The following is a 21,370-nucleotide window of genomic DNA, read 5'->3' as shown; positions in this document are numbered from 1 at the left end:
TGTGTGTGTGTGTTCCAGCACCAACCTCATTATAGCACCGCTTTATGCACAAAGACTGTGGGGTCACATTGATTTGACTCCCTGGAGTATTAGCATGGGATTACAGCAGTCAACAGGCCTTCATTGATGTGTGTGTATGTGTGTGCGTTAGTGAGTGAGTAAGAGAGATGAGAGAGATGAACCAAGGGTAATTAGTCCATAGAATAGTCCGACATGCTGCGTCTGTGCCATGGAGTGTGTTAGAATGTGTTTGTGTGTGTGTGTGCGACTTTGTTAGTGAGAGGATGAGTGTTTTTGTGCGCCCTCATTAATTCTTTGTACTAATACAACCACCACCCTGCTTGAAGTGTTAGACTCTTTGAGAGCTTCTCATCTTTATGATTTAACACTTTGATCTGAGAGTTCGTTGCTGTGTAGGCGGGGGGATGTTAGTTAATGTTAGTGCCTGTGCATGTCCCTTTTGTATTAACTTGTGTGTGTGAGTGTGCATGTGTTCAATATGTCTAAATGTGTGTGTTATATCTTCACCTACGTCTCGATTTTCATGTAACCATCAGAAAGAAACATATCCAACAATTCACAATCAGCCTGCCAACGGCGTATGTGTGTGTATGTGAGTGTGTATAATGACAGCCATTTCAAACACTTGGTGGATTACTCATCATCATAATTTGCATAACTTTGAAGTATTCATAGCATTAGCAAGGCAATTACAATAATTAACATGGGAATCCATGTCAATGGGCCACAGCCACGAGGCAAGTGCAATTACAGCTATGCTAATTAGGGTTTGATTAAGCTTTTAAAGAACAATCGGCTTATTTAACTGAACATATTCAAGAGGCTGTAGAGACATCGAACACCCGCCCCGCACACACCCACACACACTCCTGCCTGGAGTACTCTTACACACCCTGCCCGATAGTTTGAAACATGCACAAAGTACACAAAAATGCACACAGAAACACACATGCGTGCATAAATATGTAGAAGCACCAGGTGTGCAAGGTGGTGGATGCACACACAACTCCCTGTCTCTGCTCTGTCTGCACACACTTGGATGGATGTGCTCGCACACATACAAATCCATGCCCTCATGCACACACACATGGCTGAACACTCACTGCACACCCCCCCTCCACCCCACTCCACTCCTCCTCCTTTTGTTTTGTCCGCCAGTCTTTCTTTCCAGACAAGAAGACAGGATGTTTTTTTTCATTGAACAAGAACAATTTGCTGTCTGATGTTGGAAGCCTCATTGTAGTGACGGGGCCTAAATTAAAGTGTGGGCTTATTAAAGCCGGTGTATGTGTGTGTGTGTGTGAGTGTGTGTGTGCGCATGTGGTCCTGACACTGATCCGCCCAATAAACTCACTGTCCGTGACTAAGAGTGCGCTCGCAGCAAGACAGACACAATTGCCTGTTAAGTCAGTGTTGCTTTTATTGGGCCTCCCTGAACAATGTCTTGATGTGTGTCACGGCTCAAACCAACATGAAGACATGCCAAGATTATTTTAATGAATTAAGGTGCCCTCCTTTTTGCTTTGAGGGCATTTCTTGAATGGTGATCAGTGCACAACTTTTGCACCTTACAAATATGTTTGGCTCTGCCAGATCTTTTGTGTATCTCTATTTTTCTTCTGAGTTAGATGTTTTTCAGAGCAGAGTGAAAGGCAGTTTTCAAATCATTTTTTAGGGCTTGATTTAACCTGAATGGAAAAGTGATTTGGATCCCTTTGTTTAATTCCTGCAAGTCACCACAAAAGCCTGTTCCTTGGAGGAGTAGAAAGAAGAAAGAGTTTAGATGACCACTTAATTCAATTCCAGCGTCGAAGGAGAACAGTACACCTCCATGCTGGATAGTGCCAGATGCTTCAGTCTTTTTAGTCCAGCTCTAGGATAAAACAACTCTCTAAAACTCAGTCCTATTCGACCCTGTCTGAGCAGAGGTCTCTGAACTTTTTTTCAGAACACAAATTAGTAATTTAATCTTTTATCACGGGGCTCGGGCTCATTAAAATATATTGCTTCTTTTGTCCAGTGGGGACCTGCCAAAAACAGACCCATGACCCATTTTTTGGTCCAACTCATAGTTAAGGCCAACTGTTTCAAATGGACTCTTAAAAAACATAAGAGAGTTATTTTTTCTATTGATACCATTGTCACAATTGCAATGGAAGTAAATCAAAGCAGGAAAAAAGTGACTGATGGAGTCAAATTGTCTGTCTTATGGTCTGGGTCAGCTAGTCGATGAATGTCACTCACTGCCATGTCAGGGTCACTATAGAGCAAATAAAGCGGTGCCTTGGAAAGTCTATAATAACCATTGACAAGAGGAGTGCTATTTATTTGTTATGACACACGCACAAACGCACACACAAACGCACGCACGCACACACACACACACACACACACGGACGAGCACACATACTGTACTTGTGCATGCACAGTTCATACACACTTATTCGCACACACACACACACTAAGTACCTTCATTCAGCTCAAATCCATCTCTGCTACCATGTTGCCTTTTGAAATCAGTTTGGTAAGAATGCATGTGTACATTTATTTGTGTAAGCCAGTCTGCCAGCCAGAGGTATGTGTGTGTACATACTGTATTTCCATATGTGTGTGTGTAACTGTGTGAGCATGTGTGTATGGCTGTGCGGTTGTGCAGCTATCATCATTACCCTAGTCAATACCCACATGTCCACGTATTGATCACTCTATCGATGAGCGATGAGGGATCTCAGGCTGCAGAGAGCCGTGTGGATCTGTTTAGACTTTTACTGAGACCACACAGTGAGATCAGCTCAAGTTCAGCTAAAGATCACCTCCAGGGCAAAATTATTGGCTCTTAGATGGCTTTACAGGCAGCATTAAATGCACATCTGATAATCGTATATAAAAAAAAAAAATGCATATTATCTCATGGCATTTTTTTTCCAAATAAAAAAACTGTAGTTTTGTGTTTTTAACATATGTTTTTTTGATTTGTCCTCAGGACAGAGCCACGTGAGAACATTACGAATCAAAAGATGTAATATTAGAGTAGCTAGAGGCGTCAATCTCCCTCTACAGGCATGTTGATTAAAAGTTAAGCTCTAAGGCTGAGAAATTAAGCCAATTCAGAATTGCCAAAAACTGCAGTTCGAGTGGCCATCAAATGGGCGCTATAAGCATGTTTAAGCCTAATACAAAAAATGATTTCGATCTTTATGGCTAATTTTAACATACATGACAACAGTAGTGTACAGAAGAGTGGATTTTTGTATAACTCATGGCATTCATCCCTCACTCCTCCACAGCACCAGCCGCTCGTCCAAATATGGTAGCCTCTGCCTCCAAAAAACCAAGATGGTGACGGTCAAAATGCTGAACTTGAGTCCACATACCAATGGGTGATGTCATGGTAGCGATGTCCATTATTTTGATACAGTTTATGATTATATGAATAGTTAAAATAGGAAATGGACCCAATGACAACTCAACAATGGCTGTCAAAATAAACTTTGCTCACTAACAAACATGCTGCATGCAGTATATTAACAATGGGTCAATTTTCCCAGACATATGCTGCTCTATAGCTTCATTTTATTTGAAAGGCACCCTGGATTGAAGAAGTCATGCTTATTTTAAACCATAGGTTCTTCATCTTTTTCAGCCAACACCAAAATTAGAAGTTTAGTCTTTCACGCTGAGAAGCAGGCTCATTAAAACATATTACTACTCTTGACATGTGGGAACTCACCAGCAGCAGGACCACAGCCCATTTAACTCTCGAGCCAGAGTTCATGGAACCGATAGACAGTTTCCATGCATAATTAACATACTGAACATACTGTATCTGATTCTGCTTAAGATCCGCTCCCTCCAAAGCTTATGTAAGAGGTATGATTGTGTGCCTGTGTGCACAGGTACATGTTTGTACTGTATTCTTTACTGTGTTGTCTTTATGCCTTTACAAGCATAGGTAACAACCGTTGAAACAAAATGAAACTCTTCTGAAAGATGAAAAAAAAATTGAGTTGTTAATTGGTCATTGTAGTGTTTATCATGTGATCTTACTTTTACATTTTATTCAAATTAGTAAACAACCAATAATTATTGTAAAACTAGAATAATTTTGAATTTCATAGATTACAAGAAAATAATAATGAAGTGTGCAAAGGTCAGAGCCTTGAAAACAGCATAAGATTATAACAGGAACAGGTGTGAGAACAGCAGGGCAAGGCCATAAATTGACTATCTGCAGGTGAGAATTGTCACTTTGAGTATATTTTGTCTTTTACTTTTTATGTTTATTACATACGACAAAATATAATGCAGGATAATAGGTAGCACATTTATCTAAAATAAAACTTAATAGTTTTAATCCAAACATTTTCGACTTATGCATAAACATACTTTCTTATTCTGAAGAACCCTTGTATTCCATAGTTGTTTTTTTTTTTTCAGTTTTCTGTGGAAAATGCAATATAGACAACCCTGCAAGCACAGCAGAATAGTGTGTTTTCTGAACAGTTTACACAGAATTATGTGATGTGTGAATGTTAACACTTCATAGACTACATTTCCATGACAGCATAATGTGTGTCAACATACAGCAGTCAGTTTGCCTGAGCGTAAAAAAAAAAAAAAAGCCTGCAGGCCTCTTACATTTTTCCCTCTCCAGCTTTCAATTTCTGCCCCCCCCCCATCTCTCCCCCCCCCCCACCCCCCCCCCCCCCCGCCCCCTAAGGAAAAGAAGATGGGTGGGTGGGGAGGAGTGTCTGGGACCACTGTCTAATGGTGGAGGTGTTACACCTCCACCATTTGACAGTGGTCCCAGACACTCCTCCCCACCCACCCATCTTCTTTTCCTTACTCCTTCTGTCCTTGTCTTCCTCCCCTCCTTTCTCTTCAGCCCCTTCAACCCCCCACTCCTTCCCTCACAAACTCCCTCCTGCTCCTCTCAAAACATGGCTTCCGGACAAAAATCACCAAATCACAGCAGCAAGTGGGGCATATGATGATGGGACGACCCCCTGAGGTTTTCCTCTCTCCCCAACCACTCCTTAAATGGCTGGAGCAATCATAACGTCCTAACACTTTGAAGTCAAGTCCCAATTCCACTCTTTTTACTTTCTCCATCTGTCTGTCTGTCTGCCCGTCTGTCTGTCTCCCTTTTTCTTACACGCTTCCTCAAGAGTCAAATTGGCAGACATGTGGGCCTATATTGCCATGACAGAGGGATGTCGTGCCGACTATTTCTGAGCCAAATCAGTCGGCATCCAATTAAACATGGGAATATTGATCTCATGCCTCATTTCTGAGGATTAGTCTTCCCTTTGAAACATGCTCTGTTTGAAACATGGCCATGATGAAAACACACACACACACACACACACACACACACACACACACATCCACACACATAATATACATGCTGAGAGACATGAGCGCTGTTGGCTGTCAGCCCTCCAGGTGTGACATGCTGATCGCGTGTCATTACGGCTGGCCTTCACATTGGTGACAGTTGATGATGTCAACGTGAGATCTAAGGCCACCCTTGTTGCTGCAATGCCAAGCTCACACTCTTACACACACACAAACTGTAGGTATACATACACACAAAAATACACACACTGGGTCAGATCAGTTCTCCCTGGCCACCTCTGTGCTCTGTAGCAATGTTTTAATCATGATCGGGTTTGTTTGTTATTATAAACACTCTGAGACGCCCATATCAAAGAGCTTCATAGAATTCAGGCCTATGGGTATCCTTGGTTGCTTTTGAAAACTGCACGCTGCCCCCCTATACACACACACTCACAAACACACACACACACACACACACACACACACACACACGCACGCATGCACGCACACACACACACACACACACACACACACACAAACACACACATAATATACATGCTGAGAGACATGAGCGCTGTTGGCTGTCAGCCCTCCAGGTGTGACATGCTGATCGCGTGTCATTACGGCTGGCCTTCACATTGGTGACAGTTGATGATGTCAACGTGAGATCTAAGGCCACCCTTGTTGCTGCAATGCCAAGCTCACACTCTTACACACACACAAACTGTAGGTATACATACACACAAAAATACACACACTGGGTCAGATCAGTTCTCCCTGGCCACCTCTGTGCTCTGTAGCAATGTTTTAATCATGATCGGGTTTGTTTGTTATTATAAACACTCTGAGACGCCCATATCAAAGAGCTTCATAGAATTCAGGCCTATGGGTATCCTTGGTTGCTTTTGAAAACTGCACGCTGCCCCCCTATACACACACACTCACAAACACACACACACACACACACACACACACACACACACGCACGCATGCACGCACACACACACACACACACACACACACACACACACACAAACAAACACACACACTCCACTTCAAAAGAAGACCCTTCTTTTTGAGCTGTCTGCGTGGCTTTTGCATACACCTTGAAGGCCTTTTGCCCAGAGCCACAAGGTCAACACAAGTTGTTTGTGCGTGTCGTGTCGAGCTGCCCCCTGGGCTCATCTGCTTCATAGGCCAGGCCCCGCTTTTTTACACTGCAAATGCTCCATCCTTCAAAGTCAACCCCCAACATCTGAGAGAAACCAGACTTTGGGAGCTAAAGTTAAAATCAGCACAAAATTAATGGAATAACTTTTATTTAAACAATAACAAGTTTTCATTATTTCAATAGAAATTGGAAAAGCGACTTACAGGTTAAATGATGTTTCACAGTGAAATCTTGAGGTGGAGCCCTACTACCAGCTGACATGATATTTAATCCCTCTGTCTACAGCACTGTCTCTCTCTAAGAGATGGAGGAACACCATGATAACATCCACTATAATAATGATAGTATTCTGTGGTTGATGCACCATTATCAAAGTCATCAGCTGAATGCAGAGCTAAATCTAAAATCTTCATATAAACATGCAGTTATTTCATCTTTAATCCAAATAAGTAAAAATATTCAGCCAAACCTAGCTGACAATTATTTTATGCATCCAGTGCATCAGGCCAGAGGTCACACTTGAATCAAACCAAATGCATCTTCAAATTAAGTGATAAATTTAAGCGTTAAGCCACTTGAGGCCATGGTTTACGGTGATTTTAGTACAGCAAATGGGGCATTGTTAGACACAAAATAGAACAGAGTACCTAAAACCCTAAAATGTTCTAAAATTACAATAAAAACAGCCTCTTGTTGCTTTTATAAAACACTATTTTTTCAACCAAAATATCGCTAGTAATTGACAACATAGCTTGATAAAAGTTATAAAGCACAACAGGCTACAAGCAAGTTAGCCAAACGTACATTGTTAACCTAGAGTGTTAGGTTAGTTAGTGCGCTTTGACGGGGTTAAAAGGCGAGTGTATGGACTGAGCAGCAGCAACAACAGATATTCCTCCAACAAGCAACAGGTTACAGTGGTTTCCCTGGATGCTCAAACACAAGTCCCCATAGGCTCTCTGTTACTTTCACAACATTCTTTTTTTTTTCTTGTGCATTCATTGAATGAAAACTTTGTGTATTCCTGACAATTGTCGTCCTGGTAGATGACAAATAATTCAGTTTTTTCTTTTTTCTGCTTTCCATATGCCAAAGGGTGACTAATTGTTACAGTAATTGTGATGGAGTCACAGCTGTGTGTTTAGAGAGTATTTTACAATTTATTTGAATGAGGCTCAGTTGGTCATACTAAAGGGCTGACGCTTACCATTTTATAATGTCATTTTGCAACCCTTCTGCCGTAATCTGTATTTTTTTTATGATACTGAACACATAAATACTTGTATATGTTTACTAATTGTATATGCTGCTTTTCACTTTACAAAAACACTCTGCTAAATTGCGTAATTCTGTATGTGTTCATTCATATCAGGGCTTTCTTTTTAGATGTTAAATTCATTTTCATGAAGAGTGTGAGGTTGAGATACTAAACCTTTGAGTGAACCTTGGAATTGTGACTGTTTCGTGTGGTTACTAAAGCTTTAAGAACATTTTAAAAGCAAGACAAATTCAAAGTTTATGTATAAAAATGTGAGGAACACATCAATTCAGAATTCATTTGCAAGAATCCAAGAGAAAAATGAAGTCAAAGTTAGAGAAGTTTTGAAAGTGGTAATGTAATGAAATGGATAAATGAGAACATTTTGTAAAACCAGGCGGCTTTCAGCCATTTTATAAAAGTCTTATTGACAAAAAATGGATTATGTGTGCTTGTGTGTTTGTGTGTGGATTATGCAACACAGGACTGATCACAGGCAAGTTATAATGAGTGCATGGAGCAGTGCGTGGGTGTTCAACAGCAATGAAATTATTGACTGTTGCATAACCTGCGCAGAAGCTTTTGTGTTTCTTGTACAGATCTACTTATTTGATGATTAGTTTGATTTCTGTACTTATATGAATTGAAAACAGTGGCTCCTATCTAAAGGACCCCTAAGATATGAACTGTTTGACCAATGAATTTAAATAAAACATTTGGCAAGGCCTCTGGTTCAAGTTGAAGACCCGCATCTAACTTCAGCATGAATTATAAAACCAATGTCTTTGAAAACGACCTTGTACTTTCACTTTACTTTTTTCCCACTCTCTGTAAAGACCATGAAATGAAAGAAATATGTGTTGTTGTTGGGGCAAAGGAGTGCATGGTGTCTCCAGAGTCATTTTCATTCACAGATAAACACACGGCAGCATCGGTAAACAAGATTCACGGGGAAAGAGTGAGACACATTTGATAGTCATAAAGGATTTTTTCCCCTCAACGAGCAGAGATCAAATAAACTCTGTGTGTCTGAGGTGCCGCGTAGCCTCAAGCAGTGAAGCATAAATTTAGAACAAATCTTGTTTCTCTTACAAGGTATTACTTTAATTTCTATGCTTGGGTAAAAAGACAAATGTGGGGGGGCAAATTATGAAAAAAATAAATAAATGAATTTAAAAAAGTATTTCATCTAACCCTCATATCCATTAGAAAATATGCGGTATCCTAGTTCAAGTTGTCACCCCATATACCACCTGACCCTGTAGCTCCCTCTAAAATCAGTTTTGTTTCAAAATGAAAAAGCAATTTTCCTTGGCTTTATAATCTTCAGTAATAGTCAACCATCATTTTTAATCTTTAGATGCATTTTAAATCCAAGCTGTAATGTCTTAACTCTCAGCCAAGGTCAAATATCTTAGCAAATAAGGCTTAAGCTTTGTTTTATATGAAAGAATTACATGATTAATACCGAAGAATTAATCACGTACTCTTCAGATCTCCCAGATTGGGTTTGTGCTAAAGGATTATGCTGTCCTACTTTTTCACATGGCATAAATTGACATGGAGGTTTGTTTAGCAAAGTACTGCTAAATACATTCTTTTTAACTCTTTAGTTGCTCAGAGAGCCCTGATTGCAGACTGCAGTGCTCAGTGATTTGCGGTCCTCTCAGGATAATCTTGAGCAGTTATTAATTCAGAGTGCTGCAAAATTCAAATCAAAACAATGTCATGGTGACGTTCAGGGTTCAGTGAAAGGGTTCTAATATATACATAATTTGCCAGAAATGCAAAAGTAAAAAAGTTTGAATAAAATTAACTAGGCTAAAGTTTCTTGATATGTGGATTTTCTTTTGCCATCTTTCTGTATTGTCACTGTGGAACACAGAAAAGTCATGTTGCAGGAGTTCAAGATGTATATGACGGCTAGAAAGATGGTCTTTTCATAAAACTGGGCTGTCTGTGTTGTAGAAAGATGCAAATACTTCTCAAATTGGTCCTGCATGACCAGATAAAACAGAAAAAAGGGCTGTGCATTTAATTTTGCTCAAGAGGTAGAAAACCTAAAAATACCAGAATACACTGTGCCACATTGTTACACTAAATACTCCCACTAGTGGATGACGTGATGCGAGCTTGGCTGTTTTTCAACAGGATACAATACAGCGGCCTAATCTCGAATTACAGTGATTTAGTGTAAGATAAAATATGTTTACATTTGAACAGCACTGCCTGGTATTACAGTTTGATAGGAGTGTGGTCTATGTTTGAGAGTGCTATGGAGAGGGTTGACTCTCTCTCGATCTGCCTCTTTACTCTTTGTGTCTGCAATGGCAGGCAGACGAAAATGCGGCAGTACAATCTGTAGTTCTAGCAACAACCTAAGAGCCAGTGCATATCTGCTGGGGCGCTGGTAAGATGGAGGGAAGTTAAGTTTAGCAAAATATCCCTTTGACAGGAAACCCAGTTTACCTTTTTATACAAACATGACTACGGGAATATGTGACACAGGGCGCTTACATTAACAAGAGAACCAATACTGTCTTACTGATAGTTAACTGAGAGACTGTCAGTGTGACTTCTAAAAGGAAAGGACTACACTGAACACGTCATGACATTCTAGTTTATAACTTTCAGGATACAATGACACTTAACAGTCTTCGAGTCCACTATCAGTCACCTTGTCGTTCTCTCGGCTCCCGGGATTGCAGCTTTGTGGAAGAGCTGTCACTGGTCACAAATACTGATTTGGCATCCAAGACTATAACGTTTTAGATTGTCCTTTTTAAATGATGCCAGCTGAATAAACTTTAGTAGTCATTCCCTCTGCAGAGTCAGTCATCATCAGATTCTCCAAACCCAAATCATCAGCTGCCACCTCATGTTTCTGTATTTACGACCACCCAGGAGGGCATCTCTTATTAATGCACACTTTTATAAACTGGACAGCAGTTTCACTCCTCAGCCCCCTCCTGTACGTCCAAACAAACTGTGATTTATAATTCACATGATTTACGATCTATCAGAGTGCAGAAGTACCGCCGTCTACTCAGCCATTCATTTATACATGCACCCACTACAGATAAAGTAAAACTAGATGTAGATGCATTGGATGATTTCATTCAAAACCTGCTCATGTGTTTATTATGCACAATAAATCTAAAACCACTTGGGGTGTCAAAGCAATCTGTTGCCTCTGCTGCACTTTTATTGCCGGGCAAAATGATAAGTTGCTTTGTAAATTGCAGGGATAGCGACACATGCATATTAATGGGGGATTCTGGATGTCCCTGCATTTTGACCAATGCAAAATGAATAATTGCTGAATGTTTTGTTGCAAAACTTGTATCATGTTTTGGCAATACAGACTTCACTTGGGGGACAGAAACAGAGAAGATGTATTTGAATCAATAGCAGCTTGGCTCAGTGTTTATGCATCCATGACACACATGATAGCAGTTCTGTCATATGTTTAGTTGTGTAACTTTTTTTCTAATGCAACCTTTTTTTAAACATACATTTGTAAACACTTTGATCCATGATCCCTTGTTGTTTTATTTTACATTTTTAGGAAACATGAAATGAGTTTTATGAAGTTGGTGTGAGTGCATGTGGTTATCATATGAAAGGTTTTATTTGACCCTCTGGAGTCAGTTGCATTTAGCATCCATTTTGAGCTGCTCTCCCCTTTTGTTCTGGATTACCTTGGATATCACCTGGCTGTGACTGTGAGTTTAATGAATGCTGATGTCTCTATACGTGACGGGTATTACACAATAAAAATGTTTCAGTAAAACTCACTATGTGGGGTAATTGGTGCTGTTTAAAAATGCATCAGGTTTCAGCGTGGCGGCGTAGACACATACGCAGACACACAAGCATGCACACACACGCGCACGCACACACACAGTTGCGCGCCAGGCGCTTTCTGATCTGACCCGTCAAAACTCATTAAGGCTTAAAACATATTTCCAACTGACACCCGAAGTCTCCATTAGAAAACCGCCAATTACCGCTGAAAGATATCCCCCCACCTGCCTGCCACATTTGCATATGATTGGAGCGATCAGTTAAAATGAGAGCATTTTGGCGCTGCTCAAAAATTCACAGTACGCTGCCAGATCAAGGGAGGGAGGGGGGGGGCATAGTAATGTGAAGTCAGCGCTTTAACTGCAGGTTTAAAAGTTGCTTGGACTGCGGGGGTGAGAGTGGGGTTACGTCCTCAAAATCATGGTTATAGATATAAGTTGGACAGCAGTGCCCCATCTTTGCGCAGCTCTCAGCATTAGACTGTTTTGCCAGCGCAGAGTGGATCTAAACATCTCTCATTTAAATACATTTGAATACAAGGACGAGAAATAATAGGCACTGAACATGTAGCTCTGTTGTCGTGGGAGTAAAGAGTGCAAGCAGTGCAGTTTTTGCGCAATTATGAATGTTTTAATGGCAAAGTTATGCTCATAGATTTTTTTGGCATGGTTTAGTAACAACTGTGTTTTTGTGTGTGAGAGTGTGTGTGAAACAGAGAGAGAGTGGGGGAGAGAGAGGGAAATTTAGGGTCTTTGCATCAAGGTTTTCCAGAAAAACAGCACTTACACCCATTACAATCAAGATCATTCATGTTCAACCAGTGCTTTCTGCGTCTCTGTCATTCTCTCTTCTCTTTATTCTTTTGTCTCTGTCTGTCAGTCTGATTGTCTGACCATTACTGCCTTGATAAAGTTGTCTGGAGATGAGAAGTCAAGTCTCCAATCAGTGCAGAAGTAGGCCAATAGATGTGAATCCAAGCATATGTCAATCAGAGACATAATCACCAAGCCGCTGGCTTAGGTGGGAACTGTAACAGTGGACCCTATGGATGCACAAACACACTCAAATGCACTCATTCATATATATGTATTCACAAAAGCACACAGTGGGAATCAGTTGGGGTCAGAGAGCTTGATGTGGGATGATAGATTTTTGATTACTTGTGTTTGTATTTTATATCTTACAAAGTTAGTTTCAGTGCACTAACTACATACAAAATCCGAGCATCCGATTGACAGTCATTGTAGCAGCTGCAGTGAAGTCACACTTGACACCTACAACTTTTTTAATGGAATACAATATGTAGGTATGTGAGTAGACAGAATGCAGCAGTGGATGAAAGTTACAGCCCAAAGAACACAGTGTACATTACCCGAGTTGAGTCCTGCTGCTGCACACATTAAGCTTTCATGGGAAAAGTTTCAAGAGCACATGCCATATTTTTTGAAATGGCAGATACGAATGGAGACCATTTCATAAAATAACAAAAAAAAAAAAAAAAAAAAAAGAAAGTCAGTAGTGTGATTTCTGGCTACTGTGCCGGCAGCTGCCATGTGTCAGGTCAGAGTGTCCCCAAGCAGGACTCTAAAACCTCCAACGTACCTGCTCAGTTAGTGTGATTCACTAACACTGTCTGTTAAATGCCCAGAATGCAAGGTAAAAAATGTGTTTGTTTTGTGCTTAGATTTAACCTTATTCAAGAAGAGAAAACACTTGATGATGACATCAAGGCAAATTCAGAGCTGCTTCACTGACATATCTATATCCACCTATACTAATAATTAAAAAAAAATCTATATGGGTATGATGTTGTGCCACCTGAGCTTAAATTGCATTGGATGAGCTTGTCAGACTTTGCTAAATGTGAGAAAATTAAAATGTAAATATAATAGGTTGAGATAATGTGAATTGGGTTATTACCCTCCTGTTGAAAAAAAAAATGGTGATGACATTGATTGTAAGGTGTGACACATTTTCTTTATATACAACAGACAGTAATGACCGGGCTGATGGCAGGATGATCATTATCACCATAATCATCATTGGTATAATCAGTACTGTTTTCAGTGGGAGATTGCTTTGAGTCTCCTATTGGTTGTTAAGAGTGTGATAGGGAGATGGAGGGACACGTACACACAAATGTGTGCACACGCATATACACACACAGATAAACCCAGCGGCTCTAAACGAGGCTCTTCATTGTTTCCCATGTGATTAAAACCGAGTGCCGTTGAGTCTCTTATATTGTCATCAGCCTGCTTTTGTGATGTGTGCCGTGTGCCGCGTGTGTGTCTGTGTGTGTGTGTGTGTGTGTGTGTCTGTGTGTGTGTGTGTGTGTGTGTGTGTGTGTGTGTGTGTGTGTGTGTGTGTGTTTGCTCTCCCCGCAGTGGCCCTGCTCTAAATGAATGTCAGCTTGCCTTAGTCCAAGCATGGGCCCCTATGCGGCCGATCGATACTTCATTAGGCCTGGATTGTCTTGTGTCCATGCAACCTTGAAGCTGTTCCTTAATTACCCCAGCATTAAGGCCCCGGACGGTGCTACAGACCACGCTACACTGAGGATGGCCAGACCCAACAAAGCAAAGATCCCCCCACTCACCCCTCCCACCCACAACCACTGCCTCCCCCCGATGCAAAAATGCACACATATACATACATACACATATAGACGCACACACATTAAAACAGGCACATATACACACAGATACACACACACGTCTGCACACATTCATGCATGCATGTATACTCCCTCTTTCTCTCTCTATATTTCTCTCTCTTACACACAAACACATAGATACATAGCACCTTGAGGCTACAGTGGAAGGAGGGGTTTGATGGGCCAAGGAGGGGAAAAGAGGAGGGGAAAAAGGGGGGAGGACGGGTGAGAGGAATGCAAGGCAGGAGATACTGCAGGAGAGAAAAGGGTGAATTGAGGGCAATGAGGAAGACACAGAGACAATCAGCAGGGGAAAAAAAAGTGAATTGTCAAAGTCTGTTCCAAGTAATAACTGCAAATGATGTTGCATTAGACAGAGGATGGTAGAATATATACAGGAGAATCTGTGATTACATTTGATCAGTTCAAGTGCCATGTCACTTTATTTTTTATGTTGCAGATTTCACTAGATGCCCAAAATTAAAACTTTTTGATTCCAATGTTTGTGGTTCAACTCACATTACTAACCTCTTTTTCAAGATCAGAAAGAGAGGGCACAGAAAATAAAACTCTGAAATGTCACCAGGCTTGACATTTGATTGTGCATATGTGTATGTATGTATTTATATGAAGTGCGTGGGCGTGTGCTATGTCTATGTATGTGTGCATGCCCTGCACTGAATGCCGTTCACCGAGAACAGATTTCTGAGAGGAAGAGGAGGGGGAAGAAGAAGTAGGAGGAGCAGGGAAAAGATGATGTTGAGACAAGGAGGGCAAAACAAAACCCATTAATAAATCTGATTCCTTTCTACTCGTGCGCTGAGTCAGATATGTTTTATTTTTTTCTTTCTTTTATTTTTCACAAAATTAGAAATACTGTACTGCTGCTAATGTAAGTTGGTGGAAAACTGAGGTAATATTGGGGAGAGACAGGCAGAGTGAGGGTGCATGAGAGGGAGGATGAAGAAAGATGAGAGACGGTAGAATGTGTTCAAATAGATCATTACAATGAAAAGAGAAAGGAAGGGAGAGACAGGCAGACAACGAAGGAGGCAAAAGAGGAGGAAGTTGAGGAGTGAGGGGGGCGAGAGAAAGGGTGAGATGTGGAAGAGGAGGCAGATGGGATGGGGGGGGGTGCAGTCAAATGGCACTCATGACAAATGACATCCCCTGTCTCCCAGTCCCCTCTCCTCAGCACCATGATTTGTCATCTCCACTTCTGACATTTTTCATCGCACTATCAAATCACCCTGACAGAATGATATTTTCTAATTCTCCCAGCCTTGGAGCACGCCAAAAATAATGGCCTCCACATGCTATGCACACTCTTACTCTGTTTCCCTACCTCTCTTTATTTTCCATTCTCCGTCTCGCGTAAACATGCGGTGATTCTTTAATAATAAATATGTAGCTTTGCAAATACATTGTAGGCAGGACGTGACTGGAAGCAATCTGCTCCTCAGAGTTATTTAAGCTGTGTCATTTAGGAGGTGGCACATGTAACTGTCATTTTCAAAAGGTATACTGCTAAGTTTTTGGATTTGTTGTTTTGCCTGTAAGACAGAACAATGAATGTAAAATTTTTTTTCTCTTTAGGAAGAAAGAGTTAGCAATTTGTTTTAGGACGGAAACAAATTACACCAAGAAATATTATTTACTGCTCTCTAAGTGCAATGAGTATCAACTTTTATTTAGATTTTCTTAAATACATTAAATGTTTTGAAAGTGTTTCATTTCCTTTGTTGTTTCAGTAGTTTCTGTAGTGGATATAGCGATAATCACCACGGTAATCCTTTATCTCTGTCTATGCTAACAGAACTTAGACGAGTCCCCACCTGCTGAGCCTTTGATTTTCCAGCGTATCATCCTCCATTGTTTTATTGAATATTAATAAGGACAATGTCATATCTGCCATGACCCACCTTTCCCATAATCCGGGTCATGGCACTGCAAATGAGTTTATGGCTAATTCCATCTCAGCAGGAGATCACTATCACTGTAGCCCAAAGGCATACAAAGAAATAGGGATCTCTTTAACTCCTAGCATGACTGCAGGCTTTGGATCCTTTTGATAACAAAACAATGCTCACGACTTAGCAACATGCAAATCCGCCAACATCTTAGATGCTGTTTTTGGGGAAGAATGTGAACAATAATGCTTTAAGAATATCAGAACAGTATCTTTTCAAGTTGAAAACAATTTTCTTTTAAAGCGAATATAAATGTACAAACTCATAAAACAGTAAAAAGATAAATACAACCATTTATTCAGTATTAGTCAGACACATTATTTTACTTTATCATTGCCTTTTAAATCATTTACATTGTCTTTTTTTATAGCAACTTAAAAACCTATATAGAAACTAAGTTTGTTACAATGAACACTGCTGTATTTAATGAAGGGGCATCTATTTATACATTTATTAAGACAGAAACTTTTGAACCTGATTTTTAGAAAAACTTAAAGAGTGGAAGAATTACACATATATTCAACTTAGGGACTGCTTGTTATTTATGAGGGGGAAGGTGGTGGTGCATCATGGGGAAGGCATGTCAGATCATTTTTTTCAAGCACTGGGAAGGAGCTTAATTTTTTATAGGTGAAGAACAGTCCCTTATTAAAAAATTTGAGGAAATATAATAATGATATAAAATGGATCACATCAGTAACAGTGTGTGTGTGTGTGTGTGTGTGTGTGTGTGTGTGTGTGTGTGTGTGAGATGAGATGAGATGAGATGAATGTGAGGTGGTTTGGATAAAGACACCCTCCACATTCTATTCTGACAAACCTACATAGTAAAAATGTTAGATGAAAGTATCTTCATCAGGACAGTGTGGCTGAGTGTGTGACATGTTGTTAACTACTTTTTTTGAATGAATGACTCTAATGCTGTGTGTATATAATAGTCATAGTCAGTCATATCCTGTATTTGTACTTGCCTCAGTGCTTATGTTAAGGTGACTCCTCCTGTGTGTGTGTGTGTGTGTGTGTGTGTGTGTGTGTGTGTGTGTGTGTGTGTGTGTGTGTGTGTACCAGTTTTACAATGTCTGGGGTAATTATGCATTACCCAACAAGGGATCAGTGTCTTGCTCTAAGCAGCACCCGGGTGTTGTTGTTTAATGTAATAAATGTCATGTATGCATGGCTTCACATGCGCTTCGTTAGCAGTTTAATGCTAACCGTTAAGCATGACCAGTGCCTCCCAGCTATAAGCCAACATCTGTTAATGACACCAGCATTTAGCTCAAATCATCATGGAGAGAAGGATAAACGGTGTTCACGAGGCCATACAGTAAAACTTTTGTCATTATATGTAGATATAAATGGCAAATTGGAAAGAAAGCCACATACTTTGGTTACTCTGGTGCCAACTGCTTTTCAGAAACACATTGATTAATTCACATGGTTACATTGTTGTTTATTGCATTCAGTGACAAAAAATTGCCATTAACACATTTCTGTTGTCTATATTAATAATTCAAACCAAGCTGTGAATAAAAGGTGGGTTTAAAACAGTTAATTCCATTTTACCTCTGTATTTTTTTTTTTGACACATCATGATAGATTTCAGTTTAGGGCTGAGCGATACGAGAAATTCAAGTATCACAATATTTTTCACCAGTCCACTACAATTTTTCTGCAATAAAAAAACGACTGAAGTGAGATGACCAGACTGAAAACACAAAACACGTTGACAAAGTTTTCCTTTGGGTGGGCAGTTCTAAAAAGGTAATAAATCACAATATATTGCAATACACAACATATTGAAACATAACAGTAATATTATGTTGTGAGTAAAATATTGTGATAATATTGTACTGTGGGGCTTCCAATGATTCACACCCCTTAAAGGCAAACAATTGAAAAGCTACAACAGTCTGCTTAGTTTAGAAATGTACATGACTTTGCCGTAATGCAGCCTATAAAACCATAAACAGACAACACGTGTACAAAACATGATATTTCATCTAGACAATATCTAGTTTAGTCTCTTACGTCAGTATATCACTATATTGATATATTGCTCAGTCCTCTTTCAGTATTGGAAAATATTGAAAGCATAAAAACTGCGCCTACACAAATTTCACAAATGAATGGCAAGTGACTGAAAGAAAATGAAATAATCATAGCTTCAAGTAGCTAAAATTCAGCATTTTTTTCATATTCACCGTGTTCCTTTCTGCTAATTTTACCAATTAATTTTGGAAAGTGTATAAGTCAGTTTAGTCAAACAGAGCGTTTCATATAACAAGAAGGATTAACTAAAAAAAATGTTATTAGTCTGAACAGCTAGCGGCTTGCTTGCAATTAGAGGTTGATCAAATACATACTCACACTTGGGAATTACTTTCACAGACTTGTTTTGTTTGGATACTGAGCAGCCCTGACATTGGCCCTCTGGACTTTTCAGTGCTTTGCCCATGAACACGTTGTGAGGGGTCATAGGGTTTGCTTTATAAAGTTTAAACATTTAAAGTTAACTTGATTTTTTTCTTGTTAGTCAACCCTATGACTGTCCTGTCGTAATACAAAGCGCTATGCCAGCAACACGTAGAATCTGAGAGAATATTAAAGCAATTTCAGCTCTGCCTGCTTCAAGATTTGGCCACAGTCAAAAGTAATACCAAAGCAGAAGAGATCAGTTTTCTATCATCTGAGAATTCTCTAAAGATGAAATAGGCCTCATAAATGAGTCTCAATGATAACTGATGTATGGTAAATGATAGAGAGAAGATAATATAGGAAATTGGGCGAATAGTGTCTGGAGACTGAATCAATTCATTTCGAAGTATCTATCTACTGTGGCTCCTACAATTTTTTAAGGTACAGTCTGTGCTTTGCTGCAGATTTCATATTAACTCCCACATCATCATTCACACACATTTTGCCTTTATGGTCAAGCACGTGCATGCACATACACTTACACAAGCACACACTCTCTTGTCTCACTAAGGAAATGGAAGAAAGAACGCAAGGAAATGGTTATAGTAAAGAGGCCTAGTGGTTATCGCCCTACACATCATAGGTTGAAAGTCTGCTCTATGAAGTGCTCAGGAGCGCATCAACACGGTTGTTGATGTGCTCTTGAGCAACACACTGGCTGCTTACCTGTTCTATCGTTTAGTTTGCTCTTGATAAGACCGTCTGACTGAACCTGAGTACAAAATGTTGGGGAGCAGGACAAGAGGGGAGTGGGAGATAAGTGGAAGAGAGGGAAGGAGAGTAGAGTGAATAGAAAGGAAAGGGGTAAAGGAGAGAGGAGAGGAGTAAGGAGGAGAGATTGATTTGGCCAGCCAGGAGATGACTGCTGATGAAGGCCTCTCATAGACAGATGGATACAGCGTCGGGTCCCCGCTCCTATAAGCCCTCAGCCTAATCCGCCTCAAATTTCCCTCTGATTGCTTCTAAATTGCCTTCTCCCATAGTTTCCTGCTGATTTCTCACCGTGAACTCCTTCCCTCCCTGCCCGCCTCTCTGAGCAGCGAATGATGTCTAGCCCGGTGAGCTGCTTCCTTGGGTTTGACCGAAGAATGTGCTAAGAGAGCGATAGGAGAAGGTGTGAGGGGTGATGGCTCCCATGCCCTTGTTGTGTGTGTGTGTGTGTGTGTGTGTGTGTGTCCGTCCCCTCATAAAACCAGGTCTTGTCATTAAAATGCATTATCATCCCACTGTGTCAAGAGAGGAGACAAATAGTCTCTCTCGCTGCCTGCTATCTCTCTGTCTCATTCTTATTCTCTCTTTCATATACTCCCAGACTCCATCTTTTCAGGGATGTTGAGAGGTGGTGGTGGTGGTGAAAGAGGTCTTTATTTTTCTCTTGTCCCTCCTTCTCTCTTTTAATTTCTTGTTTTTCTTTTTTTTTTTACACTGTCTCCCACATTTTCACTCTCTTTTCAACCATCTCTTCCTCCATTGTCTCCTTTTTTGTCTCTTTATGCTCTCACTTCAATTTCCGCGTAGAGTTGTAGAAATGTAATGCAGAATTATTCAGAACGGGGCCCCTGTTTTCTCTTATTTGGGTGGGGGCCCCCACTCAGCAGTGCAATAACAGAGCTATACTCTAACACACTCTGATTTTTTTTTTTTGGCCACTCATTTATCATGTGACCTTTTCCTGCTATCATTAATAAAGAGAGAGAAAGAGAGATGGACAGAGAAAAAGAGAGAGAGAGACAGAGGGAGAGAGAGAGAGGACAGACATACAGAGAGACAAAAACAAAACCAAAGAAGCATTCATTCTGGATGCAAAAAGAAAGGTCAAGTAAAGAGACAAACAAGGTAGGAAGGAGCTTTAGAGAGAATAGAGGGAGAGCGAAAAAGAGAGAGAGGGAATAAAATTGAGAGAGAGAGAGATAGCAGGGAAGGAGTAGAGAAGATTGCATTTTAGAATTACTGGCCAACACCTAACAATTTATGCCCTCATGCAGTGCTTGGCAGCAGCTGGAGCCTGCAAAGCCTGCGGTGAGTGTGCACGTGTGTGTGTGTGTGTGTGTGTGTGTGTGTGTGAGTGTGTCTGAGAGAGAGAGAGAGGTGGAAGAGAGTAAAGGTAAGCTACAATACTCTATAGCAGCGAGGTGACATTATCAAGGGGCATTAACAGAAAGGTGTTCGGTATCACTGCCTCCGTACACAGATATATGTTTTTATTCAGTAAAACAAGGTTCACACGATGGCAAAAGTGCTGCAGAAAGAGAAGATAGAGCGACGAAAAAACAGCAGAGCTTTGTTGTATCTTGTTGAATATCTCCTCTCTTTTATCTTATCTTTTGATTCTAAGATGAACCCAACCAAGGACAACATTTTTACAACATAATATTAAGGCACAGTCAAAAAGAAACTTAACGGGACTAATATCCCAAAAAATAAACACAATTCAGAATTTTAGGGGAAAAAAATGCAGGTATGTTTTTCTTGTCAGTGATATTTTTACGTGGGTTTACAGAGTTTTGTCCTAAACAAATGAATTTATAATGTAAAATCAGATTTTTTTTAATGCTATAATGTCATCTTCAACACTTGAGTTTTGCAATACCTGAAAAGCTGACATGTTAAAAAAAGGCACTGCCTGATAAGTAGTATTACTCTCTCTGTAAATGTGAGGTCAACACCAGACT

The sequence above is a fragment of the Plectropomus leopardus genome, chromosome 21 (genome assembly GCF_008729295.1).
Source record: "Plectropomus leopardus isolate mb chromosome 21, YSFRI_Pleo_2.0, whole genome shotgun sequence".
Classification (NCBI taxonomy): Eukaryota; Metazoa; Chordata; class Actinopteri; order Perciformes; family Serranidae; genus Plectropomus; species Plectropomus leopardus.
Note: the sequence above shows the minus strand (reverse complement) of the source record.